The following is a 12,304-nucleotide window of genomic DNA, read 5'->3' on the forward strand; positions in this document are numbered from 1 at the left end:
TTACTGACTAATTGTTATAATGAAATTATTTACTCTCTATTTCACAGGTTTGACAATAGGTTGAAGTAAAAAAAAAAAAAATCTGTTATTGCTGGAGTTTTTAAAATCTTGAGATGTGGACAAAGAGACTTACTGTACCTACAATTTATCCTATGTGTTTCCTACATGGAGGCCAAGGTTGTTCACTTTGGCTTTACAGTTGTGCAGCTGTTGCTGACTTAATCTGGGGATGTTTTTTTCTGGTGGAAAAAAAAATAGCCTTGGGTTTGAGGTGCTGCAGTGTAAACTGCGGAAAATGTGGAATTTATGCTGAAAGCAAGATCCCAGTATCACACATCAAAGCTGCCACCATGTGGATTTTTTAAGGCACTACAACTACATCTGGTTTCTTTCTCTCTCTCTGTGTGTGTGTGTGTGTGTGTGTGTGTGTGTGTGTGTGTGTGTGTGTGTGTGTGTGTGTGTGTGTGTGTGTGTGTGTGTGTGTGTGTGTGTGTGTGTGTGTGTGTGTGTGTATATATATATATATATGTGTTAGAGTTGTAAGTACCAATTTTGGTTAAAAACCACTTATGAGAACATAAGGGCCTTCACAACTTTAAGGTGCAATTGGAGGGTAAGACTTGGTTTTAGGGTTAGGCACTTAGTTATGATAGTTAAGGTTAGGGTAAGGGACAAGGAAATTCATTATGTCAGTGAGTGTCCTCACAAAGATAGAATGATGTAACTGTGTGTATGGGGTGTGTGCCGTTTTACCAATGTTGTGGGGACCTAGTCATGTTCTTGAAATACACCCCTCTTAAGTGGACATAAAGCAAGTCATTGTAACATAGAGAGAAAAGTCTATTTCACAACATGCTACAGTATGAAACCAATGCAGAGAAAAGGCCTCGTCTTATTTAAAAATGGGAACTAAAGTTGGTTTTAAGTGGGAATCAGAGTTAGCCTAAAAGCTTCAAAAAACATCCCTTCTGACCCGAGTGCTTTATTCGAGCTAGAGTACATTTTTCAGAGTATGGGCTGAAGAGCATTCAAACCAAGAGCTTTTAGTTCATTTGGTTTTAAGAGGCCTTTCTCCTCCAACGCTTCCACCTATTCTGTCAGCTTGCATAGAAATGTCCATGACCCCCACTCAAATGGCTGCTCCTGTTTTCTTAGGGAATATACAATCCTCCACTCTCTGCATGAACTTCAACCCTCTCACTCATCCAGCTCTCTCTACTTTTCCATGACCCTTGAACCCTTCACAACAGCAGCCGTGAAGTGACAGAATAGATGTAGAGGCATGAAAAGCCTCTTTAAAACTACCAAAAAATATATATTTTATAGATACAATATTGTGATGACAAGAGGCTGAAAAACAGCCATGGGTTGGATGAAAAAGGAAAGAAAAAACAGGGCATCCTTTGGTAATTATATTTTTGGAATTCATCTAGAATATTCTTATTTATTTATTTTTATTAGTTATATTTTTGTTTTAAATTTGCAGCTAGTCTGCCATAAGTCAAAGTACATGACAATTTTTTTTTTTTTTTTTTAAATGACCTGATCGTTTCTCTTGAAGAAACACTGAGGAATCACCGCAGTGGTCCCGAGAACATAAATACATAAATGACAATCCCTCTAAATTGCCCGATCATTTTCAATACTCACGGGTGGAGTAATCAGAAAATCATCACCGGCACTGAAAAACTTCCAACAAGTGCCAAGCCTTTGTTTTAAATGTACTCAACATGTGTTTCTACTTTTTCGCACACAAACATGAATGCACTTGATAGCAGTAAAAATGTAGCTCTGGCAAAATCAAATTTGAACTGTTCCTGCCATGAAAATAATTGCTGTAAAAAAAGCCAGAAAAGTCTTGCATCAAGTACAACAGGAATAATGGGAAGGTTTCTTAAGTAGCTACAATCTGTTCTTCCCCTTACAGAAAAAACACATGAATTTCACATGTAAAAACCAATGTGACATGTGATTGTGCACGTGAAACATGTATTTTGCCCACGGGACACATTTTCATGGTGTAATGTCTGAAGCCCATGTATATTCCCATGTGAAACTTTTCCACTTATTTTCACTATGTTATCATTTGTTGCAACATGTGGTAAACATCATCCAAAAACATGCACCTTAGGTCAGGTTACCTGGCGCCGCGCTAGTGGCAGCCTGTTGCAGCAGCTCCCCCCTGAGAGTCCCCCCTGCTGCAGCGAAGAAATTTCCCCTCGGGGATTAATAAAGTGAAATAAAAAATTTAAAAAAAAATAATAAAAAAATAAACATGTGTCATACGTGTGATCACACGTGGACAACGTGGGAAACTCTCTTTTTTTTCCTGTAAGGGTCACAAAACGAAGGAGGTCAGATCAGGTGAAGGAACACATGTCCGCTTCAGTGTACGTCCTTCAAGAAGAAGAAAAGTTAACTCAGTTCAAAAATAACTTTCAACCTAAATTAATTGTTGGTTTGTTGCCTGCTCCATCTTCTCTCTCAGGTGCAGCTTGCAGAGTTTAAATGTCATTCAATCACTTACTCAGTCACACACACACACACACACACACACACACACACACACACACACACACACACACACACACACACACACACACACACACACACACACACACACACACTGACTGATTCATGCCCTGTCTTTATACAAGCCGAGCTGAAATCTCTCATCCTTCCCTTTTTGGAGAGAGATAATGATGCTCGTTTCACAGCTCAAAGAAGTCATTAATGTGTGACACGGCCTTGAATGTAGAATATCAAAGCGCTGCAGAGTGCGCCCACCCCCACCCCCCCACCCCACCCCCACCCGCCCACTAACGGGCACAGCCTCGTTAAGATGGTGGAGACATGAATTAATCATCAGTCCACCCTGTAACAGGGCAGGAAATTGTTAGCAGCATCAGCTGTTGCGAGGAAATGTCCCTTTGAATCGCTCCAAAGTATAAAGCTCCTTACAAATCTTTCATCTCATTACAGGATCACTGTCAAATTGACTTCAGCAGATAAGCTGATGGACGTGCTCCCTCTCATGCACCTTCATCCAATCTCTTTCACAGATGATGTGATGGTACGGGCGAGGTGAAAAATGAGAGATGAAAATTTGTAAGTCAGATATGACAAGTACAGATTTTCTTAAATGCAATACAGGGCCATAAAAGAGAATGCCATAAGCCTTATAGCTGTGATATAATCCCGTTATAAATAGACTAAAATACATCATGAGTACATGGCATATTTGAACCTGTCCCTTCAAATACCAAAGAATATCCACTCATATTAATTTCTTTCCCAGGTATCAGCTTCCTTTCTGCAGCATTGGGAGCATCATTTTAGATTTTTTTTTTTTTTTTTATTTTTTATATTTTTGGTTATTAGGTGGGCAGAGTTGCTGGCATTATGCCAGGACTTTTTCAATGCCAGGCTATAAAATTTCACACAAGGTTATTGTCTTCCTTCTTAGTTATTTATTTATGGACCTTTATTACCAACTGAGTTTGTCTGATCCTGAGTTAAAGGGTAATTGTTTGTATTTGTCAGGAGTTATTACTATTAAGTTGCCTGCAGGGTGCTCATGTTTACAGCTACTTATGTGCACTAAAGACTTTAAGCTGCCCATTATTGTTCACCACATGCTATAGCAATTCATCGATGCTCAGTGTTTAGTGAACTCTTCTGGAGGTAGACCTGTCCTTTGTGCACGACATATCTTCTGGTGGGAAAAAAACGACTCTGCAGTATGTTCACCGCTGTCATCTGGGATTTTGTGTATCCCATTAAAAGAATGACAAATAGTTTTAGGCTCAGCTCATGTACAGGAACACTGTAGCCACTGGGTGGGAACATTATTGTTCACTCACCTCCCCGATCCTCTCACCAGGTGTTGAGGTTTGGTTAAAAAATAGAAAGAAATCCTGGTGCCGTCCCAGTTCATACAGTTTAATCGACATATAGATGGCAAAATGTTTCAACGAGATCATCTTGAGAGAATATTACTCAATGATGTATTTGGATCTAACATGGTTTAAAGATTTAGTGTGAGAAGTTTGGATGGACCAATTGGCAGAAATGGAATAACACATTCAGAGTTATGTTTTCATTTATGTATAATCACCTGAAAAATCATTACCTTTACAAAAAGACCTTCTCATCTACACAGGGAACAGGGTCCTACTGCCATGTTTCTACAGTAGCCCTTTAGGGACAAACTCAACACTGGTTCTAGAGAGGGACATTCAAATTCTTTGTGTGTTTCATGACCCATGTTTGGAAGAGGAGGGTGAGAGGAGGTATATTCAGTTGGTTGCAATCTGCAACCACAAGATGCCATGAAAGCACACTGCTCCTTTAAGTTGGTTGCTCCAATAATTTGCGTTTCTTTTTTACTGATTAGTTCTCCTAACTTATAGTTCTGAGAGACTTGTAAATGAAGAGCTTCAGGTTCTTTGTTTTTATTACATCTAGTTATGAAAGTGTCTGTCAGGCAGTTGGTTGGTCCACCAATTTGGTCCAGACTGATATTTCTCTTCTTCAATAGTTTATTGATTATGATGAAACTTTGTACAGACACAGATGGTTCTCAGAGCCAGTTGAATTTGATGATCCCCTGACATTTCCTCTTGTGCAACCGTCAGGTTGACTTTTCTGGGGTTTTGATTTTTCTTAGTTTTGACTTAAATGATTCAAACATTATTGGGTGAACTGCTATGAAATTTCCACAGAAGAAATTCAAATAAAATTTGTTGAAATCTTAAAGTTGCATATAGCACCATTATAATGTGTTTTTTTGTTGTTGTTTGTTTGAAATGTTTTCATTACTTTTGGTTTTTAACAAAGTATCTGCATATTTGCATCATCATTATTCTGATGTTAGCATTTAGCTCAAAGAACTGCTGTGCCGAAGTACATCGGAGAGCTGCTCGTGTGTCTGTAGACTCATAGTCTTGTTAATTGGTTTGAAGTGAGCTGCGCTCTAAAGGAGCGCTTCACATACTTTGTTTAGAACTGCAGTAAATATTCACTCTGCTGCTTCCCTAATCCTCCTCCAGAGTCTCCGGAGTGAGCAGCCAGTGCTGTAAAACAGTGAATTAATTAAGAGCGATTCTGACAGCGCTGTGAAGTTAGTAGAGTATTGTAATGGCTCTGTAAAGTGGCACTTTGCAGACATTATGCCAGCAGACTGTCACTAACACGATCAGGGAGGCTTTTGGAAGCATGATAAATGTGCTCACGAACATACACACTGTAAACATCCAAACGTCTTGTTATGAAGTTAACGAATGCCATCTTTGCAGCTTTATGAGCCAAATCTAGAAGCAACATGATGCAGCGCACGGCAGCTAGCACCATCTTGCTATTGTGTGGCCTGTTTGTTTAATCCAACTTCTGTGTCTGACAGGAAAGTGGGCAATTTGCATGCTGCAAGTGCTCTTAATATAAAATGTTGAAGTAGGGTGTCTCATTCCCACATTGCATCCCCACCTTTCCTCCTTCTCTCCCACTTTTGGCTGTGTGAAGTGTCAGTTGGAGAGCTGTAACAGGAGTATCATTCACTGTAATGGTGGAGCATCCTCCTCCACAACCCTCACTTAGATCACTTAATCCACTTTAGCAGTCCAGCGCTGTGCTCAGCGTGAACACAGCACGTTCACAAGGGTAGGTGAGACAGAGACTGGCGTTGACCCGTCAGCTTGCACTAAAATGCCACACTGAAACACTCCAAACCCTTATTTCTCTCAGATTACATTATGGATATTCCTGTTATACACTATTAGTCAAACCAAAGTTTGTCCCACTATACTTTACAGTGAATAAAGAAGATTTATTCTCATATATAATAATAATTCATTAATTATTAGACTTAATCTATAGATTTAGCTGAAACAGTTTGGACATTATTTGGCCGGTTTGTTGTACTTCGCTGGGGTCTGCTGGGGGAGCAGCATTGGAGCCGGTGACACCAACAGACTTAACAAACTGGTTAAGAAGGCCGGCTCCATCATCGGCTACAAACTGGACAGCCTGGAAAAGGTGGTGGAGAGGAGGACGCTGAACAAACTATTGTCCATCTTGGATAATGCTGTCCACCCTCTCAACCACCTGCTGCAGGGACAGCGGAGCACTTTCTCTAAAAGATTCCTCCAGCTCCGCTGTCACAAGGACAGATACAGGAGATCATTCCTGCCCACTGCAATAAGACTGTACAATAACTCACCTCTGGCAAAATCCATCACAGTACAATAACACTGTTGACTGTGTTTCTTGGTTGCTTGTATATTATATAGATATATACTGTACTGTATGTATATATATACATATATGTTGACTGTGTTTATTGGTTTGTTGTATATAATATATATAGATATATAATGTACTGTATATATACTGTACATACTGTGCATTTTATATTTTATATTTATATTTTTTACTGCTATTTTATTTTATTGCTTTTCTATTATTATATTATTATATTCTATTATTTTATTCTATTGTTTCTATTATTGTCTTATTGCTTCTGTATGTATGCTGCTGTGGCGAAAAAAAAAATTCCCCTCGGGGATTAATAAAGTATATACCTACCTACCTACCTACCCTACCTAAATAGCTGGTTTCTGCTTAGAGAGGATTCTGAGACAGGTTAAGGAGTTCAAAAGGGCGTCGATAGAGAAGGCTGCATCAGAAGATTTAGTGGTAAACCCAGAGCTGAAAAGTAAACTAATCCAAGGACAAACTAGAAACTGTTGTTGTTGTATTTTTTCTACAAGACTGTTTCCTATAAGTTTGTTTCAAGGGCAGAGCCAGCACACTACAGAATAAGCTTTACTTCTTGTGGCTGGTTCTACTGGTGTAGTCATAATATTACACTGTCAGGGAAACCATTCTAGAGCCCTGCTTATGTACACAAAGGAGGCAGGTTGATAATGAGACCATTAACAGGTTGCCATACACAAATGTGTGAATTCGAGAAATAACATTTGCGGAGACCAGTGGATGAGTCAAGTGATCTGTCATGAACATTTCATGTATTTGTGCTGGAGAGAATGTATCTGCTGTGACTGTAGGTTATTTTTTTGTCACCCACGCTCATCCATTGTTGTACCTCTGCACCGGCAACAGCTGTGACAGGAAGAGTTATGTTTTCAGGTTGTACATCTGTCCGTATGTCTATCTGTCCCTGTCATTGTTGTGAACAAAATATCTCAGTCAGGAGGGCTTTGAAGGAATTCTTGGAAATTTGGCACAAACACATCAGTTGGTCCCAAGGATGTACAGATTCGACTTTTTAGTCAGAGATCAAAGGTGAAGGTCACCTCACATCCAACCTTATTCTAGTGAACACAATATCTCTAGAATGCCTGGAGGGATGTTCATTACATCTGAAACAAACATCCACTTGGAGTCTCAACGATCTTATTAAAATTTGGGGGTCAAAGGTCACTGTGACCTCACAAAAACACATTTGCGGCCATAACTTCAGAATTCATGCGCTGATCATGACACTGTTTCACACAAATGTCTAATAGGATCAAATCATGAATTGATGACATTTTAAGACCGAAAGGTCAAAGGTCAACTTCACTGTGACATCAAAAAGTTCTGCTAAAACAATTTTCTGGCTATTATTCTAGGTCAAACTCAGGAACAGAAGCAGAGATTGTGACCACGTTTCTCATTTGGCCAGATACCGAACATATAATACAGACCAAGTGTTTGCTGCTTCAACATCTGGACACAGAATCGTTGTTGCTGCAACATGCAGAATGAATTTGTCACACTCTGATGGTTTTATAATGAAACTACAATTTGGGTAATTTAATTTTAATTGATTACATTATTTAACAAAATGAAGACTAAAAATGGAAGTCTTTAAGGTTATTAGTTGGAACAGTGAACGAGGCTCAGACAAATTACTCGACACAATAATTTAATAAAATCAACCACAGACTAGAAAAAAGAGAGCGAAGGCATTTTGTATTGAATGGAGGAAAAAAAAGCTCAACTAGCAACAGGAAGTTTCTTTCTGCTGGAAGCTTGAATAATTAAATGTTTACAGTAAAGTTAGAATACCGTCATGAGCTCAGTCAAGCTAAATGCTCTACACATCATTATTGTACACAACATCATTTCTGTATCAGGTCATGTTAACTTGTAGCAATCAGATGAAACGAGTAACATTCAGCTTTGACTCTTGACATGAGTACAACCAAAGTGTAAATTCGTTTTTTTTGTGACAGAGGATGAGACGGTATTAGAAGGTGCCGCCAGATTTTATGACTCATTCCAGAGCAGTCGAGCACAGCAAAGTGAATGAATGGTCATTTAATTTAAAAGCGTAGCTGACTGCAGCAAATGAAAATGTTTCAGACTTCAGACAAAAACCACAAGATAAGGCAAACACTGTGAAAAAACAAACCACTTTTATGAGCTGAATGTACAGAGTCACTGTGTGGCTGGCACAAAAACAAAAAAACAAAAAATATGTTCAAACAGTACATTTTCTTTCATTTGTTCTCCCTCATATCAAAACCATGAGACTTTTAGTCCCAAAGAAATGACTGCATTGTCAAATATCCCCTTAAATTCACACCAGTGCAGTTATTACGAGACTTTATTCAACTGTGTCACATACATGCTTGTGTATGTGTCATCTCTATCCCTGCAATCTGAAAGCTCAATCTTGGCACAGACTCCAAAACACATTAAATTTGCAAAGAAAATTCATAAAAGTACTGACCATCTTTAAGTTTTCTTCTTTGCCTTTAACTTAAATTTAAAACAAAAAATAACAAACGTTTCTCTCTAGTGCAAGGCAGTATCAAGATGTTTAAAAACAGATCTGATGTATATTGATTTTCTGCAAAGAGTTTAAGGACACGCTCAACTTAGAGATGAGTTAATAGTTGCAGGAGAGTTTCCCAGGCTTTCAAAAACTGACCTTTTTTCCAATCTTTGGATCCACGATACTGTATCTTCAAGTGTTAGGACCTTTCCGAAACATAAGACAGGTAGGGAAATATCAGGCAGGTTAATACTGAACATGAACACTTTTCTCACAATGGTTTGAAGAGTCAATCACAGAGATATAAAATTAAACGAACTGTAAGGGTCATGCTTGTCATTGTTATGTTCTCTGACAGTCATCACTGAGAGGGTGTCAAGGTGAAAGCAAAGAAAAATAAACACTGAGTCACTGAAATCAGCTACAGGCTTCATCCCATTAACATGTGACAATACCATGTTTATGGTCCTCCGTTGTATTGACTCCATCCACCGGTAACCTCCCCACTGTTCGGTACTGACTTCTTTTCTTTCTTAATCTGACCTCTTTTTTGCTCTAAACAGACCTAGAATTGGAAGTTAAAGATAAAATATGTACGTTGAGAAATCAGTCTGTTTCAAGCAGCAACCAACCACGGCGTCACACTTAGTCTTAGTTTTGGAACAACTGTTCTGAAGCCTTGAGTTCGGCATTTTGAAGGTCGCCATCTTGCTTTTTTGGACCCAGAAGTGACCAGACTTCGACGAGCTAGCGGTGAATCTGACTCTCGAAGGACATTACAGCCCACCCTCCTATAACATAAACCTGACTGCACCACTGCACAGGCCTGTCAATGAAACAGACACGTCTCGAAACATACTGCTTTTCGAGACCTAATAACCAATTAATGATGGGATTATTTTTAGTTGGACCGCCAGAAAACTAATGAGATAGAGTGACTTTAGCAAATTTGAACCTTAATGACTTGTGGAAAAAACTGTATTGACATTGTATTTCATAAGAGAAGTTGATTGGGAGTGTATGGAGCCAGAGCCTTTTTGGAGCCAACCTTTTTGGAGCTCTTGGTTGTATTACACTTCATGGTACTTCTGCATTGGCCTTGTTTTTCAGACTTGGTAACTACAACCGTCTAATCTCTGTTTACAGATCTCTGTATGAACATTTCCAAATCAGTCAAAAATGTGGTCTTAAAAAAAAAAACCTATCAAGGGTTACTGGCAGTGGCTAAACTAAGAGGTTGGGTTCAGGCACAAAATATAAGCCTTCTGATATTTAAATTTCAGAAGAAAGTTTAAAATGGCTGTTTAAAGTAAGACTAAAGATATCTGACGTCAGTTTTGGATAGTTATGGATAGGCTAACAATTTAGGAGAGACTTGTATCGCTGCTAATAACTACAAATTTGCTTTTTTTGGATGTAAATGTCTCCCTGTAGATTAGTGTGATATGGTAGTGATGTTGTAGCTGTGCAACATAATTACAGTCGAAATAAGAACAATGTTTTAACACAGAAAACAAATACAGAGAAGAATAAAATAGCTTCTGTTAACTAATCAGACACTGCAGTGGCAATGAATCGAGTATTTTACGTGTTCAACAAGGCAGGCAAAAAAGAGAGATTTGGTCAGCTGATTCAACCCAAAGTGGATAATGTGGGGTACTGTTTGTTACTTTGCTGATAACTGAGCTATTAAATAAAGTCCATACTTAAATGCTACACAACATACACTCACAAACAGTAAGTTTTAAAAACCTCTCCAATAGAGGAGTCACATTCCAGCTCTGTGTTTCAATGAACACTCAGCAGGACAAAATGGGGCCAGAAGCGTAGCAGCATAAAGGCACTGTGTTATTTTTTTTTTTTTTTTTAGTTACGAGCCAACAGAAGTAAATCCAACAGGAATCATGAACATATCGCTGACCACTTTCAGATAAATGCCCAAAAGTAAAATCCAGGCAGGAAATATGGAGCGGTGGTTGACCTCCAAACACAGATAAATCAAAGTCTACTGAAATCTGTCCTGTGAGCATCCAGAGGAGTCCAGACCGACGGACAGAACCAAGTGCAAAGGTCAATCAGGAGTGAGGGCACTGAGGGCAGTCTGCTTAGTTTGTTTGTTCAGTGCCCAAAGGGTCAAAACACACACACACACACACACACACACACACACACACACACACACACACACACACACACACACACACACACACACACACACACACACACACGCTCAGAGGCACGAAGAACTCACACCGCACTCAGAAGGTGAATAATGAGACTGGATGTCAAAGATAAACAAACATATTTAAGGAGCATGGGTAGAAAATAAATGTGCAGGCATTTAAAGGAATAGTTCAAAATAATTTTGCTTTCCTGCCCAGATGTATATTAGAAAATGAACACCAATCTTTGTTAAGTATGAAGCTATATCTGGTTAGTTTAGCTTAGCATAAAGACTGGATGTAGGAGGGAAACAGCCAGCCTTGCTCTGTCCATTAAAAAAATAAAAAATAAATAGAAAACCTGCATCTCAGCACAGCTAAAATTCACTATTTAGCATGTTATATTTTGTTTGTTTAATCTCCTGTTTGCCTGGCAACCTCAGAGATAACATGACGATCTTCCAATAGGCGTATTTTGTTTTTAGGCACCGCCACCTCGGCTCCCAGTCGGTATGCTAAACCAAGCTAAACCCACCTTATTTTCAGACGAGTGTCTCATTCATCTTCTCAAAGCACGTTTCCTAACAAACTGTCCCTTGAAGGACAACGGTCCTCTTGTTCTCATGTAGTGTCGGTTTGTCAGCTGTTGCTATAGCGCTGACATATTAAGCGACATTTTCTAAGTAGGTTGATGCTTTCCACATAAAGCATCACTCAGCATGTATTTGTAATGACATGAATTTGTGATGTTTTCATGTGGAGGGCTTTTTAGACAAATATTCCAAAAAGAAAATGTCGCAACGGTCTCGGTAGACAGAAGAAATAACATACTGCACATGAAGGCTGCACAGAATTATCGAATTAAAGATGAGCATATTGCCTTGAGAGCTCACTTTAATAAAATCGTTTCAACATTGTTTTTGAATGAAGCCTCATATAATTGCTTTAAGAGAGAAAAAGCACATTCACGTGTGCATAATTGCTACTCCAGTTTATCCCGCATCCTTTGGAGGAATGAGCCATCCTCACAAATAAACGCTACGTGTCTGCGAGATGCAATTAAGCACAGAAATGGTTCAGGCGGGCAGTCGGGGTGTCAGGAGGTGAAGAAAAGTCAGCCGCAGACTCTGAACGGACGACAACAAAAACAGCCAACAGTTTTGAGAAGAAACTTGTCGCTACTGCCACAAATAACACGCTCACTTTTAGTGATGGTTATGGCTGTGCAAGAGTTCTCTGGAAGGATGGTCTTAAGATGTCCAGGAATGAGTCAGCATTGATCCGTCACCTTCGGCAGTTTACATACGTTTTGAGCCTCTGGGTATATACAAAGCACACAGCCAAATTACTAATAGTTAAT

Source organism: Brachyistius frenatus, unplaced genomic scaffold (genome assembly GCF_029030835.1).
Source record: "Brachyistius frenatus isolate BFR_SWC_R1_liver_20210118 unplaced genomic scaffold, ASM2903083v1 Contig_63, whole genome shotgun sequence".
Taxonomy (NCBI): domain Eukaryota; kingdom Metazoa; phylum Chordata; class Actinopteri; family Embiotocidae; genus Brachyistius; species Brachyistius frenatus.